This window comes from Callospermophilus lateralis, chromosome 1 (assembly GCF_048772815.1).
Source record: "Callospermophilus lateralis isolate mCalLat2 chromosome 1, mCalLat2.hap1, whole genome shotgun sequence".
NCBI lineage: Eukaryota > Metazoa > Chordata > Mammalia > Rodentia > Sciuridae > Callospermophilus > Callospermophilus lateralis.
In genome coordinates this window covers 2,537,043-2,551,386 of record NC_135305.1, presented here as the reverse complement: position 1 = coordinate 2,551,386, position 14,344 = coordinate 2,537,043, and the positions used below count along the sequence as shown (strand labels likewise).

At 58.6% G+C, this 14,344-nt stretch overlaps 1 pseudogene; it reads left to right on the top strand.

The window, feature by feature from the left end:
* Nucleotides 1-14,124, top strand: part of LOC143383876 (DNA repair-scaffolding protein-like) — a 120,843-nt pseudogene extending 106,719 nt beyond the window's left edge.
* Nucleotides 14,125-14,344: the final 220 nt, after the last annotated feature.

Here is a 14,344-nt window from a genome sequence, read left to right as displayed (position 1 = left end):
CTCCACAGGGGAGAAGGCCAGGGTCCCGGGGACCTCTGCAGGCCCTCCCTGGTGTGCAGAGTGGGAAGCTGGGTCTCCGGGTCTCTGGTTCTGCAGCAGCAGTTTTCAGGACCAGCTCCCCAGAAGTTTCTGCGGCGAGGAGCGGGCTGCCCTCTCCTGAGGTGAGCGGGTTCACCTCAGGTGAGCACCACCTCGCCTGCTCCCGGGAAGCGGTGGCTGCGGGGACACAGACAGGCTCTGTATTTCTCAGTCATGATTTAGGTCACAGCTTCTTCAGATTGGCTATTGCCATAGCAACGGGAGCTTTTGCCTCTGTGCAGGGACGGGTAATACTATTCCTCAAGGTAAGGCGAGGGCAGACTCCTGCTGAAGGGTCTCGCGGCACCGGCACTCAGCGCCAGCCCCTCCAGAAAGATCTCCAGCGCGGCCTCGCTGTCAAGCCGCGTCCTCTTCTTAAAGATCCAAGGTGAACACCTTGGCTTCTCTGCAGGCCTTTGGAACTAAATCCAGCCAGTGTTCTCGGGTTGCAGAAAGGCCAAGTCAAGCCACTGAGCCATGTCCTGCAGCCTCGGGGGCCCCACTACTGCTGCCGGAACCCCTGTGTTTGGCTGGCGAGGGTCGAAAGCCCATCACCACCAGGTCACACTCCTGAGCTCTCTGTGCACTGGAAGAAATCGCATTCCCAGAGCCTGGCAGCTTTCTGCCTGGAGCCTGCAGACTCACTCCTGAGTGTCCAGCTCAGTGACACCCGCGGGTCCAGCTCAGTGACTCCTGAGGGTCCAGCTCAGTGACACCCGCGGGTCCAGCTCAGTGACACCCGCGGGTCCAGCTCAGTGACACCTGAGGGTCCAGCTCAGTGACTCCTGAGGGTCCAGCTCAGTGACACCCACGGGTCCAGCTCAGTGACACCTCAGGGTCCAGCTCAGTGACTCCTGAGGGTCCAGCTCAGTGACACCCGCGGGTCCAGCTCAGTGACACCTGAGGGTCCAGCTCAGTGACTCCTGAGGGTCCAGCTCAGTGACACCCGCGGGTCCAGCTCAGTGACTCCTGAGGGTCCAGCTCAGTGACACCTGAGGGTCCAGCTCAGTGACTCCTGAGTGTCCAGCTCAGTGACACCCGTGGGTCCAGCTCAGTGACACCCGTGGGTCCAGCTCAGTGACTCCTGAGGGTCCAGCTCAGTGACACCCGCGGGTCCAGCTCAGTGACACCCGTGGGTCCAGCTCAGTGACTCCTGAGGGTCCAGCTCAGTGACACCCGCGGGTCCAGCTCAGTGACTCCTGAGGGTCCAGCTCAGTGACTTCTGAAGGTCCAGCTCAGTGACTCCTGAGGGTCCAGCTCAGTGACACCCGCGGGTCCAGCTCAGTGACTCCTGAGGGTCCAGCTCAGTGACACCTGAGGGTCCAGCTCAGTGACTCCTGAGGGTCCAGCTCAGTGACTTCTGAAGGTCCAGCTCAGTGACTCCTGAGGGTCCAGCTCAGTGACACCCGCGGGTCCAGCTCAGTGACACCTGAGGGTCCAGCTCAGTGACTCCTGAGGGTCCAGCTCAGTGACACCCGCGGGTCCAGCTCAGTGACTCCTGAGGGTCCAGCTCAGTGACACCTGAGGGTCCAGCTCAGTGACTCCTGAGTGTCCAGCTCAGTGACACCCGTGGGTCCAGCTCAGTGACTCCTGATGGTCCAGCTCAGTGACACCCGCGGGTCCAGCTCAGTGACTCCTGAGGGTCCAGCTCCGTGACACCCGTGGGTCCAGCTCAGTGACTCCTGAGGGTCCAGCTCAGTGACACCCGCGGGTCCAGCTCAGTGACACCCGTGGGTCCAGCTCAGTGACTCCTGAGGGTCCAGCTCAGTGACACCCGCGGGTCCAGCTCAGTGACACCCGTGGGTCCAGCTCAGTGACTCCTGAGGGTCCAGCTCAGTGACACCCGCGGGTCCAGCTCAGTGACTCCTGAGGGTCCAGCTCAGTGACTTCTGAAGGTCCAGCTCAGTGACTCCTGAGGGTCCAGCTCAGTGACACCCGCGGGTCCAGCTCAGTGACTCCTGAGGGTCCAGCTCAGTGACACCTGAGGGTCCAGCTCAGTGACTCCTGAGGGTCCAGCTCAGTGACTTCTGAGGGTCCAGCTCAGTGACTCCTGAGGGTCCAGCTCAGTGACACCCGCGGGTCCAGCTCAGTGACACCTGAGGGTCCAGCTCAGTGACTCCTGAGGGTCCAGCTCAGTGACACCTGCGGGTCCAGCTCAGTGACTCCTGAGGGTCCAGCTCAGTGACACCCGAGGGTCCAGCTCAGTGACTCCTGAGTGTCCAGCTCAGTGACACCCGCGGGTCCAGCTCAGTGACTCCTGATGGTCCAGCTCAGTGACACCCGCGGGTCCAGCTCAGTGACTCCTGAGGGTCCAGCTCCGTGACACCCGTGGGTCCAGCTCAGTGACTCCTGAGGGTCCAGCTCCGTGACACCCGTGGGTCCAGCTCAGTGACTCCTGAGGGTCCAGCTCCGTGACACCCGTGGGTCCAGCTCAGTGACTCCTGAGGGTCCAGCTCAGTGACACCCGCGGGTCCAGCTCAGTGACTCCTGAGGGTCCAGCTCCGTGACACCCGCGGGTCCAGCTCAGTGACTCCTGAGGGTCCAGCTCAGTGACACCCGCGGGTCCAGCTCAGTGACTCCTGAGGGTCCAGCTCAGTGACTCCTGAGGGTCCAGCTCAGTGACTCCTGAGGGTCCAGCTCAGGGAGACTGAGGGTCCAGCTCAGTGACTCCTGAGGGTCCAGCTCAGTGACTCCTGAGGGTCCAGCTCAGGGAGACTGAGGGTCCAGCTCAGTGACTCCTGATGAAAGCTGCAGGGCTGACACCCCAGCCTTGCTGGAGAGTCCTCTTAGGCAGACCAGACCTCCCCTTCTAGGGTCTGCGTTCAATTTGGAGGACGCTGAACAGGTGATCTCAGAGACTGCCTGGCTGGAGGCTGGGGTGGGGCAGCAGAAGACACTCCAAAGAATGGGAGTTGGCATCAAGCACAGTGGCCTGTGACCGGGGAAGAGCCAGCCCAAATCCAGGGTCCAGGGGCATACAGGAAGGTACCTGTGAAATCCCCAGGTGAACTCCAGCTTCATGCAAAACGGAACGCGCTGACCTTTGTCACTGTAGGCAGCCTGCTCCGCAGAGCAGGGATGCTCAGAGCAGCGGACATTAGGGGCCTCTTGCCTTTGCCTCTAGGTGGTGAACCAGGTGGGTGAGCTACGGTGGTGTAACTGCCCAGGACCACCCTCTGCAGAGCTCAAGAGGCCCAGGTTCCCCCGTGTGCACACCTGAGCGCCTCGCCTGCTTAGCTAGAGGGGAAATCATGCCAAGATAAGGTCACCAGGCCTCGCAGTTGTGATTAGGGCCCCTACACAGCTGGCTGTTTGTCAGCGGGGCGACTGCCTGGGTGTGCTCTCTCCCAGGTGAGCCCGGAGGCAGCCAGGGATCCTCCTCCAGGCCTCAGGCAGCAAAGCCAGGAACCCTGCAGCTATGAGGAAATTCATTCTGCCAATCAGCAAGTGGGTTCGGGTGAGGACCCCAGCCCTGGCCACACCCTGGCTGTACCCAGAGAAATCACTCACCCAAGCTGGGTCTTCTGACCCAGGAGCCGCGACCTCCCAGATGCGTGCTGCTTTCAAGGGCTGAGTGTATGGGAAATGGCTCAACCAAACTACCAAGCATTTGAAAACGCACCCTCGGGCCCTTCCTGATTCACGTGCTTGTGTCGGGATAAGCTGGAACGTTGGTGGTGTGCCTACCCCAAACCACGCATCGCTGCGGGACCCGTCTGTCCCTGGAAAGGGTTGAGTGGAGGTTGGGGGACCTCTGTAACACCCTGAGGGCCGAGTCACCTACAGGGGCCCATCTAAGTCAGCTTCTATGGCACCGCTGAGACACTTCGAGACAATGACGCTTCCTTTCAGAAGTTTTAAATGAATCTAAGGTTTCAGACACCAGAAGCTAATAAGAAACTACGAAGCCCAGCCCCACGGAAGCTCAGAAGATCGGGAAACACGTGCTCCGTGGTGCCCACGCCCCTCAACGCTGTTGCTCTGCTGCAGTGACGGCCTCTTTGCCTGGCTCCGCACCGCACTCACTCCTGCTGGTCTTACCTGAGGCTGCAGCACCCCTGCTGTCTGACTTGTCATCTGGGACCCGCTGGAAAGACGTGGAGGAGAGCAAAACAGACAGACCCTGCCACTCCACCCACACTCCGTGGAGCCCGTGGCAGAAGGGGTTCAGCACAGAAAGGCTTGGCTGGTCTCTGTGGAGCACAGCCCTTCCCAGGTAGCACACCCCTGCCTGGGACCCCACTGCTGGGAGACAGTGTGGACGGAGACACACTGTCACCGGGGCTCTGGCGAGACTTTCCCATTGCACATTGAATGGCAAACGATCTTAAGCTGTCTTTCATTTCCATTCATGATCATGCCGTCAACTGGATGGCTTTAAGGTTAATTAAGAGTATTAGATTCCTACGTCTGCTTTTTATTTACCTTTAGCTTTCCATGTCTTGGAAATCTCCCAGGTTCCTTGTAACCTCACGGCAAAGCAGCTCTCTGGAAGGTTTTAAGAACAAACACTCTAGACCAACACCCCGTCCATCTGAGGCCACCACTCAGACCCTCGTCACTGACACCACTGTGAGACCCACGGTCCATGGAGGCAGGGTCTGGGCTGGGGGGCCATGCTGCCATGCGCTGGCTCTCACCTGGCTCAGAAGGACACTCTCGGGGAGCCAAGGAGAGCCAAGAGAATGTACAACGGGTGGGGTCTCACTCCCACAGTCAGGGGAGAGGAAGGGGCAGCTGCGTCAGGGTATTGGCCAGACATCCAGCTGACCAAAGCAAGAGAGAAAGGCCTGAGGAAAAGCAGCCTCACACTGAAAGGCCATGGGCCCTGAGGTCACCTGTGCACAGCAGCAGCCCTGCCACAACAGCCTTTAGAGCTTCTCTTCATGTCTCCAGAACACTCACCAAGCTCCCGGCCTGGGCTGGCCTTCAAGGACCTGCAAATGAAGAGCCACTGGTCCCTGCGCCCTCGCTGGTCGAGCCCAGGGGCAGGAGCAGCCGTGGGCCTGGTGAGGCACCTCCTGGTCTTAGCCAGAGAACGTCAAGACCGAGGGCAGGGGCACACCAAGCACCCCAGCCAGCCAGCGGAAGCTGCGGCTCCAGGCTCCACCGAGAGCGTGGAAGGGGACCACAGAGCGCTGAAGGGACAGGCCTGAGGAGGACAGGGTGGCCTCACAGCAAAGCAAGAGTGAGGCTGGTGACCTGTCATGCAGCCCAAGAGAAGTGAAGTCGAAGCAACCAGCAAAAGCCCCTGCCCACCGAGGCCCAGGACACAGAAGAGCAGGCTGGGCGGGCGGTGGATGAGCGCTGCCGGCTTCCGCAGCCCCACCACGCCTGCGTGGGGAGGGAGGGGACGCCCACTGGAAGAGGCTGCCGCGTTGTCAGATTGCAGCGGAGGAGCGGGGTGTTCATGTCCAGGACACGGTGCTCCCTAGGGTGCCCGACACGGGCATCAGAAGGCACGTGCCTTTCCCGGGGACACACCTCCTCGAGTCCAGGATCTGGACCAGGGAGAGCACCTGACCGGCAGGTGACTGGGTGGTGCCTGTCCCATGAGGCTCTGGGCTGGGCAGAATCACCCACCTGTGATCCAGCAGAGCCGTCCTCCACCCACTGCTGAGGACTCTGGCACAGAGAGGGGTTCTTTGAAGATGCTGCACTGAGCTAGGGCTGGCACCTGTCGGGGCACACGGGGACACATTCTGTCCTGGGAGGGAGGTGCAGCTGGCCCCAAGAAGCGGGGACCAGGCTCTCCCGGTTGCTTCTCTCCCTTCACCTGGGTCTATTTAAATGCGGCAACTTTTTGCTCATATAACTTCTTTACTGAGCTATAATTCATACACCATAAATGTGCCCTTGTAGGGTATGCCACTCAGCAGGCTTCAGGGAAATCACAGTTCTGCACTATTACCACTATCAAATTACAGAATGCGGTCATCATCCCTCCAAAACCCCATACCCATTAGCAGTCACTCCCAATTTCCCCTCAAACCCCAGCGCCTGGCACGAGTCTACCTTCTGTCTCTACAGATTTCTCTATTCTGGGAAGGGATTTGCCTATTCTAGAAATTTCATGTAAATGAGTACAAGATGTGGCTCTAGAGCCTGGCTTCTCACACTCAGCAGGGTGTCCTCACGGTGCCTCAGCGGCCCGGCACACTGTGTCTGTCTTTCTGGTGGAATGCTACGCCGTTGTATGGACTGACACTCTGTCATCAGATGGGGGAGCATTTGGGTGGCTTCCACTTTTCACGATGTGAGTGGCGCTGTCGTGAGGGCCCACAGGTGAGTCTGTGTGCAGCCCCTCATCCTGGCCCTCCTGGGCATAGGCCCAGGTGGGCTGCCACACCGTCCCATCATCGCTATGGTGACTAAGGCCGACACTGGAGAACAGAGTGGAAGTGCAGGGGCTCCAGCCGTGTCCTCCTCTGCAGGGACAGCCACCCTCCAAGGCTATGGTCTGCGGTTCTCTATTTGCACATACACATTTATTTTAAAATAGGGTCACTGTACACACACTGTTCTGCCACTTGCCTTTCTAAATGCCTGCCTCCTGGCAGATCCTAACGAGGACATGCACAGACACCTCGTTAAAAAAAAAAAAAAAAAAAAAAAAAGAATCAGCTACTGTGCTCATTGCTGTGGCCAAAGTTCCTGACCAGAACAAGGTAGAGGAGGAAAAGTCTGTTGGGCTCACAGTGTCCGGGGTTCAGGCCCTGGTCAGCCGGTTGTAAGCTCTGGTCCTGAGGCAGGTAGATGGTCACGGTGGAGGAGTGTACCGCGGGAGCTGTCAGGGCCAGGCAGCGGAGAAGCTGAGAAGGAGCGAGGAAGGGGCTGGGTCAGACCCAGCCCAGAGTCAGCCACGCCCACCTTTCCAGGTTACCACCCAGTGACCCTTCAAACTACCAACCCACCAGACAGATCAATCCACCGAGGAGGTGACAGCCCTCATCACTGCCTAAAAGCCCCACCTCTGGTCTCGCTGCCTTGGGGATCATGTTTTCAAAACAGGAGCTTATTAGGGACACGTCTAGGTGTAGACCACAACACACCCCCACTGGCCACAAAGCCCACGCCATCTCACAATGCAGAGCACCTTCAGCACATCTCCAAGGGCCCCATGCTCAAAAGTCCAAGTCGAAATTTCCACAGATGCTCAAGGCTGACTCACAGCTGTGAGCCCTGTAAAAACAACAACAATGAACTACAGTGGCACGGGTAACATTGCCACTCCTCAGATAGTAGTAGGAACAAAGAAGAAGAGATGGGTCCAAACAAGACCAAAATGCAGCGGGGCAAACACTGGGTCCCGGAGCTCCATGTTTAGCATGGGGTGCGTGGAAGGAAGATGTGTCTCTAGGGGTGCGGCTTGGATAGTCACCCCCTGTGGTCTTGCCAGCCACGCCCACAGCCTCTCTCTTGGCCCCGCTCTGTGCTGACTAAAGCTTTTCTCAGCAGAGAGTCCACATGATGGCCTCTCTGAAGCCTGGAGTCTCCATCCCACCTTCATCCTCATCTCCCATCTTCACGCGCCACCCTCTCGGGGCAGCACGCAGGGGTTCCCATCCTGCTGGGCCTATCTGGCTCCCAGGCCTCCCTGGGATCTGTTACCCCGGATCCCAGCATCCTGCAGAGCCACCACCAACTGGATGATGCTGGAACAGTAGCCAAGCCTTCTGGAACCAGGCTGCAGCAGCCCCCGAGCGCCCAGGGGACTGACCATGGCAAAGCAAATCCTGGGGAGCCACTTCCTGGGCAGTCCTGTGCCGGCCGGGCTCCTCAGAGGGGTTTTACTTTTAGACCCTTGACCTGTGATGGGTGGGTCTGGCCGACCCCTGAGTGCCCTCCAGTCGTCTTTCTGTTCTCTCTGGGCAGAGACTCGACACCTCTGTGCTGAAGGTGATCTCTTCCTTGTTGTCACCAGCACTACTCCTCTGTCCAAACAGCGAGTCTGAAAATCTCTCCTCTTTGCTTTTTGCTTCTGATTCTCCTAGTAGACCTGGCTAAAAGTCTCCAGCAATACCACCCCCTGAATACTGTGCTGCCTGGAAATGTCCTCTGCCAGATTGATTGGTCTGTCACCTTTAAATTCAGGCTTGCCACAAAGACTCGGGACCTGGGGAAAATGCAGACAAGTTATTTACCAGAATATAACACAAATGGCCTCTAGTCCAGTTCCCGACAGAGTCCCCATCCCATCTGGAACCTCGTGAGCACAGCTTTGCCACCCACTTCCTGTTGGCATCCTGGTCCTCTGAGCTCACATCAGACTCACCCATTCAGCTCCGCGAACGACATTCCAAGGCTTCTTATCCTGCGTCTCCAAGCCTTTCCCAACTCCCTCTGCAAACGTCCCAGGGCTTCTAAACCACATGGCCAGGTATTGCCATGGCAATGGACCCACTCCTTGTCAGTCAGCTCTCTGCTGCTGCCACCAAAGTACCTGACAAGAACGACTTAGAGGTTGAAAATCTGTTTTGGGTTCATGGTTTCCAAATTCCAGTCCATGGTCAGCTAATTGTTGCTCTGAGCTTGAGAGTAGCTCAGCTTATAGGAAGGAGAGAGAGGGGGAGAGGGAGAGAGAGAGAGAGGGATGAGAAGGAGGAGGAGGAGGAGGAGAAGGATGAAGAGGAAGATGAGGATGATGAGGAGGAGGGGCTGGGAACAGAGTCCAAAGCCCACTCCAGTGACTTGTCACCTCTACCAGCCATGGCCCACCTGCCCACAATCACCACCCAGAAGCCCATTCAGCTATCAATGGATGATTAACTCAGCAAATGGATTAATCTGCTGATGAGGTCAGAGTTCAGCTCTCTGCCTCGGAACCTTGTTGCATTGGGGATCATGCATTCGATGCATAAGCTTTGCAGGAGTCGGGCGTCGCTATATGCCAACCATAACAGCTACAAAGTGTTTGGGGCTTGCGTGCAATCTCACCTTTAACCAGAGCCTTATTAATATGCACATAAATGGTTTTATGGTTTCAATATTGCAAATGGTATGCAAAAGCTATCTTTGTAGGTGAGTATGTATTTTCACATATTTCTGTGTGGATTTCTGTATCAAGGTGTCCTTTAAGTAGACCTGCCAGATCAAAGTGGTGAATATTTAACCTGGTGGTATAAAAGCACGTCAATAAGCACTGGGACACAAAATTTGAAGCGGGAAAAAAAAACTAGAAGTGATAGCTCCCTCCCACCACTGCTTTCCTACACACCTCCCCATGCCCACCTCAGGGCCACAGATGCTTCTGCCCCCAGCTGCCTTCCACGTGCACGAGGAAGGGACTCTCCTGCCCCGCTGCTCCCCTGATCCCCCTCCCCCGGGGGCTGTCCCCTGGTCTGTGGCCGCAATGCCCAGATGCACCAGTCTGGATGTTTGCGAAGTCCCAGAACTCGAGTCAACCAGGGGGTGGTGTCAGAAGTGGAGCTCTTGGGGGTGCTTATGAACGGGATCCGTGCCCTTCTCTGAGACCGCAAGCCCAGGAATCAAATCCACCGGATCCCTGACTTCCAGCCTCCAGAACTGGGAGAATTAAGTCTCCAGCCATGCTGTTCTGTGACAGCCTGAACGGACAGGGACACCGGTGTGAAATGACCACACAGCGCCAGAGCTGCTGCCACCAGCTAAGGCCTCTCGGGCTCTCCCTGCCCAGGTGTGGCCCTGGCTTCCTCCCACGCCTCCTGCAGGCCAGCCTGCCACCTCAGGTCACTGCAGAGTCTCTCCCCGCCTCCCTCCTCCAGCCTCCCTCCTGCCCATCTCCCTCCTCCCCACCTCCCTCCTCCCACCGCCATCCTCCCCGACTCCCTCCTCCCCGACTCCCTCCTCCCCGACTCCCTCCTCCCCACCTCCCTCCTCCAGCCTCCCTCCTGCCCACCTCCCTCCTGCCCACCTCCCTCCTCCCCACCTCCCTCCTCCCCACCTCCCTCCTCCCACCACCATCCTCCCCACCTCCCTCTTCCCCACCTTCCTCCTCCCCGACTCCCTCCTCCCTGACTCCCTCCTCCCCACCTCCCTCCTCCAGCCTCCCTCCTCCAGCCTCCCTCCTCCCCACCTCCCTCCTCCCCGACTCCCTCCTCCCCACCTCCCTCCTCCCACCGCCATCCTCCCCGACTCCCTCCTCCCCACCTCCCTCCTCCAGCCTCCCTCCTCTCCCCCTCCCTCCTCCAGCCTCCCTCCTCCCCACCTCCCTCCTCCCCACCTCCATCCTCCCCGACTCCCTCCTCCCCACCTCCCTCCTCCCCACCTCCCTCCTCCCCGACTCCCTCCTCCCAGACTCCCTCCTCCCCACCTCCCTCCTCCCCACCTCCCTCCTCCCACCGCCATCCTCCCCGACTCCCTCCTCCCCACCTCCCTCCTCCCCACCTCCCTCCTCCAGCCTCCCTCCTCTCCCCCTCCCTCCTCCAGCCTCCCTCCTCCCCACCTACCTCCTCCCCACCTCCATCCTCCCCGACTCCCTCCTCCCCACCTCCCTCCTCCCCACCTTCCTCCTCCCCGACTCCCTCCTCCCTGATTCCCTCCTCCCCACCTCCCTCCTCCCCGACTCCCTCCTCCCCACCTCCCTCCTCCCCGACTCCCTCCTCCCAGACTCCCTCCTCCCCACCTCCCTCCTCCCCACCTCCCTCCTCCAGCCTCCCTCCTCCCCACCTCCCTCCTCCAGCCTCCCTCCTCCCCACCTCCCTCATCCCCACCTCCATCCTCCCCTCCCTCCTCCCCACCTCCCTCCTCCAGCCTCCCTCCTCCCCGACTCCCTCCTCCCCACCTCCCTCCTCCCCACCTCCCTCATCCCCACCTCCCTTCTCCCTGATTCCCTCCTCCCCGACTCCCTCCTCCCCGACTCCCTCCTCCCCACCTCCCTCCTCCCCGACTCCCTCCTCCCCAACTCCCTCATCCCCGCCTCCCTTCTCCCCGACTCCCTCCTCCCCGACTCCCTCCTCCCCACCTCCCTCCTCCCCACCTCCCTCCTCCCCGACTCCCTCATCCCCACCTCCCTCCTCCAGCCTCCCTCTTTCCCAACTCCCTCCTCCCTGACTCCCTCCTCCAGCCTCCCTCCTCCATCCTCCCTCCTCCCCACCTCCCTCCTCCAGCCCCATGCTCACAGCAGGTGAGAAAGGCGGGTTTTTCTGTCTGCAACATTCACTAGCCCAGAAAACTTGTGGTAATGTCTTCTCTCCTTGGCCTGCTTCACACAGGGCCAAGCGCAGCTATGAATATTTATTGTTGACTCTGATTTGTAGAAAGCATATTTTGTCTTCATTATAGGAACCTCTAAAGATTAAGATGCCTTTCTGATCATTCTTGAATCCCCTTAAAAGTCACTTGTGGAAAGATCATCAGCCACTTTCTGTCAAATGCTCCTGGGCTGCCCTCCCCCGGTCTCCTCGGCTCCTCTGTCGGGATGGCCACGGTCCCTTTCCAACCCTGACCCACGTCAGCCAAGTCGTTGTTGAAAGAGGCAGCAGCTTTTTAACAGTCCAAGTTAATAAAGGGCAGGGTCACCTGAGCAGCGCACCTCCCGGCTCTGGCAGGCGGCAGGGGCCAGGGCTGCGAGCCACGGGCTTTGTCCCCAGGACTTGCACCCCAGGTGGGAAGCTCACGTGGAGGGCGAGTTTGGGCGTGTGGCTCTGGGCACTCACTTGGTCTGAGAACTGGGAATTTGTGTCCCCGTCTTTCTCTAAAGATAGCCAACTGCACTCCTCTGAGTAAAGACTCAAAAACGTTTGCCTGTCAGATTGACAGGTGTCAAAAGCCTAGAGGCGCGCGGCATCCTCGGGAAGTAGCGTGGAGTGTGCCGTGTGGCTCCAGGGGACTGCAGTTCTCCTGCCTCTGGGAGGGACGTCGAGAGTCGCCATGAAACTGGAGTGTGAGCAGCCGGTGGCCGTGGGTCCTCAGCACCTCGCCTACAGACCTGCCTGAGCCCTGTCACGGGGCAGTGGAGCCGCGCGTCCTTCAGAGCAGGGCGACTCCACGGGGACACTGACATGTCGGGGTGGGTGAGGCAACCCATGTGGCCCTCCCGGGGAGAGCCACGGGGCAGGCAGAGAAGCTCCTGCTGCGCAGCTCCGTGTCCCCTGTGACTGGCTCACAGCGAGCCTGGGTGACCGCAGGGGCAGTGCTGTGACCCAGCGCCGCGACAGTGTGTGACCATCGCACCAGGCTAACGACATTTGCTTATCTGGCTTGGGACCCTCTGAGCCTGCCACATGCCACACTGCGCCACGTGCTGCGGTCACAGATCTCGCCGTCCCATCCCACTCTACGGAGGTACCTCTTCTCCCCTGGGAGACGTTCACTTCTGTGTTAGGAGAATCGTGTGGCACACGCGCACTCCCAGGGGCCGCGGCCTGGGTCCAGCGCTGCCCAGGCCGGGGCTCTCCTCAGCTTTCCCACTGGGTGACCACAAGCCTGACAGAAACGATCTCAGAGGAGGAGAAGCTGACGCAGGCTCATGGTTTAGCGTTCTCAGTCCACGGATGGCCAGCTCCGTTGCCCAGGGCCCAAGGGGGCAGGACATGGTGGCGGAAGGGTGGGAAGGGGGAGAGCAGCTCAGGACACGGCACCCAGGAATCAGGGACAAACGTAGACCCCAAGGCCCACCCCCGGACCCAGCCCTCCAGCCACAGCCCCCTGCCCATGGGCACCACCAGTTAGTCCACTCAGGTGGGTCACTTCACAGGTTGAGCCAGGTCCCCTCTAACTCTCGGGCATTGTCTCCCACGCGGGCTCTGGGGGGACACCTCACATTCCAACCCCAACCCCGGGCGGGAAGCAGACGTTCTCTTCACTTTAGAGCCTCCCTGCTTCTGATTTTACCTATAAAAACGTATTGATTTTACATGAAAAAGAAATAATAAAAAGCCCACAACTTTTAAAACTGTATGCTAACAAAGCACACGTTTAAAAAAGGAAGAAAAGTAATCAAACATGGAATCCCAAAAGTGTTCTGTAATGTTCATATTTTATTTTATACAGTTTCAAGAAGTTTTCAAAATCTTCTTTTTCTATTATTTTAGTTTAGTGGACTCAATAACTTTATTTTGTTTATTTTTTTGTGTGGTGCTGAGGATCGAGCCCAGTGCCTCACAGGTGCGAGGCCAGCGCTCAGCCACTGAGCCCCAGCCCGGCCCCTGAATCTTCTTTGTATGATTGAAGCTGTGATCCAGGTCAGTGGTCTCCAGGCCTGTCGGTGTTGGGGACACCATGCCCCTGCTCCCCGGGAACACAGGGCGTGCAAACGCGGGAGTTGGTTTGACTGTGGGGAGTGGGAACAGGAGCCTGGTGGTGGGGCCTTGGCTTCTGCGGCCTCACTGACGGGAAATCAGCTCCGAGTCCAGCCGGCTCACCCCGGGAAAGAAGTCAAGCCCAAGCCCGCAGGTCAGCTGTCCTGCTGCAGGGCTGCTACTTCTGCAGGGATGATCCACGTGAGCAAAAGCTGCTGTACAGTTGAGGCTTGGTTGCCGGTCGTCCCGATAGCCCCTTCTTCCAATCGCCCTGCTTTTAGCAACACAAAGCTTATCCCCCATCAGCAAGTCCATGAACTGTAAGGAGGAATATCAGATGAAACTTCCAGAAAGATGATCCCATGGAGCTGAGCCAGCTGGAGTGCAGCCCTTAGGTGTTCTGCTTGTGATTCTTTTACTGGCTTGCAACACAAATATGATGGCTGGAGATCAGGCAGCCACCTCTTACCCTGAGGAACCCGTGAGCAGAAGTTATCTTTAGGAACACTGAGCGCAGACGGCCAGTGGCAGATTCCAGCTGCCCGTACTATGAACTCCATATGTGTTTGTCCTTAAGAAATGAATTAATTTGGTGGCTGCAGTTTCAGGCCTGGCTCCTAAGACTATCCTAGGGCTCCTCTGCTGTCACCCTCTTCCTGTCTCCTGCTGAACAGGGAGCTTGGCCCGGAGTGCGGCAGAGCCTCCCATCTCCCTGGAGCAGACTCCCAGGCACACCCTCCCATTCCACAGACACCCTGTGCTGAGCTGGAAGCCAGAAATGAACCTGTACCACGTGGAGTCCCCTAGCCACGGAGAGCAGTCTTGAAGCCCATCCTGGGTCAGTGTCCAGGACCTCATCAACCAAGCACCACCATGACAAGCACCATCATGACCAAGCACCACCATGACCAGGCACCACTATCAACCAAGCACCACCATGACCAGGCACCACCACGACCAAGCACCACCATGACAAGCACCATCATGACCAAGCACCACTATCAACCAAGCACCACCATGACCAAGCACCACTATCAACCAAGCAC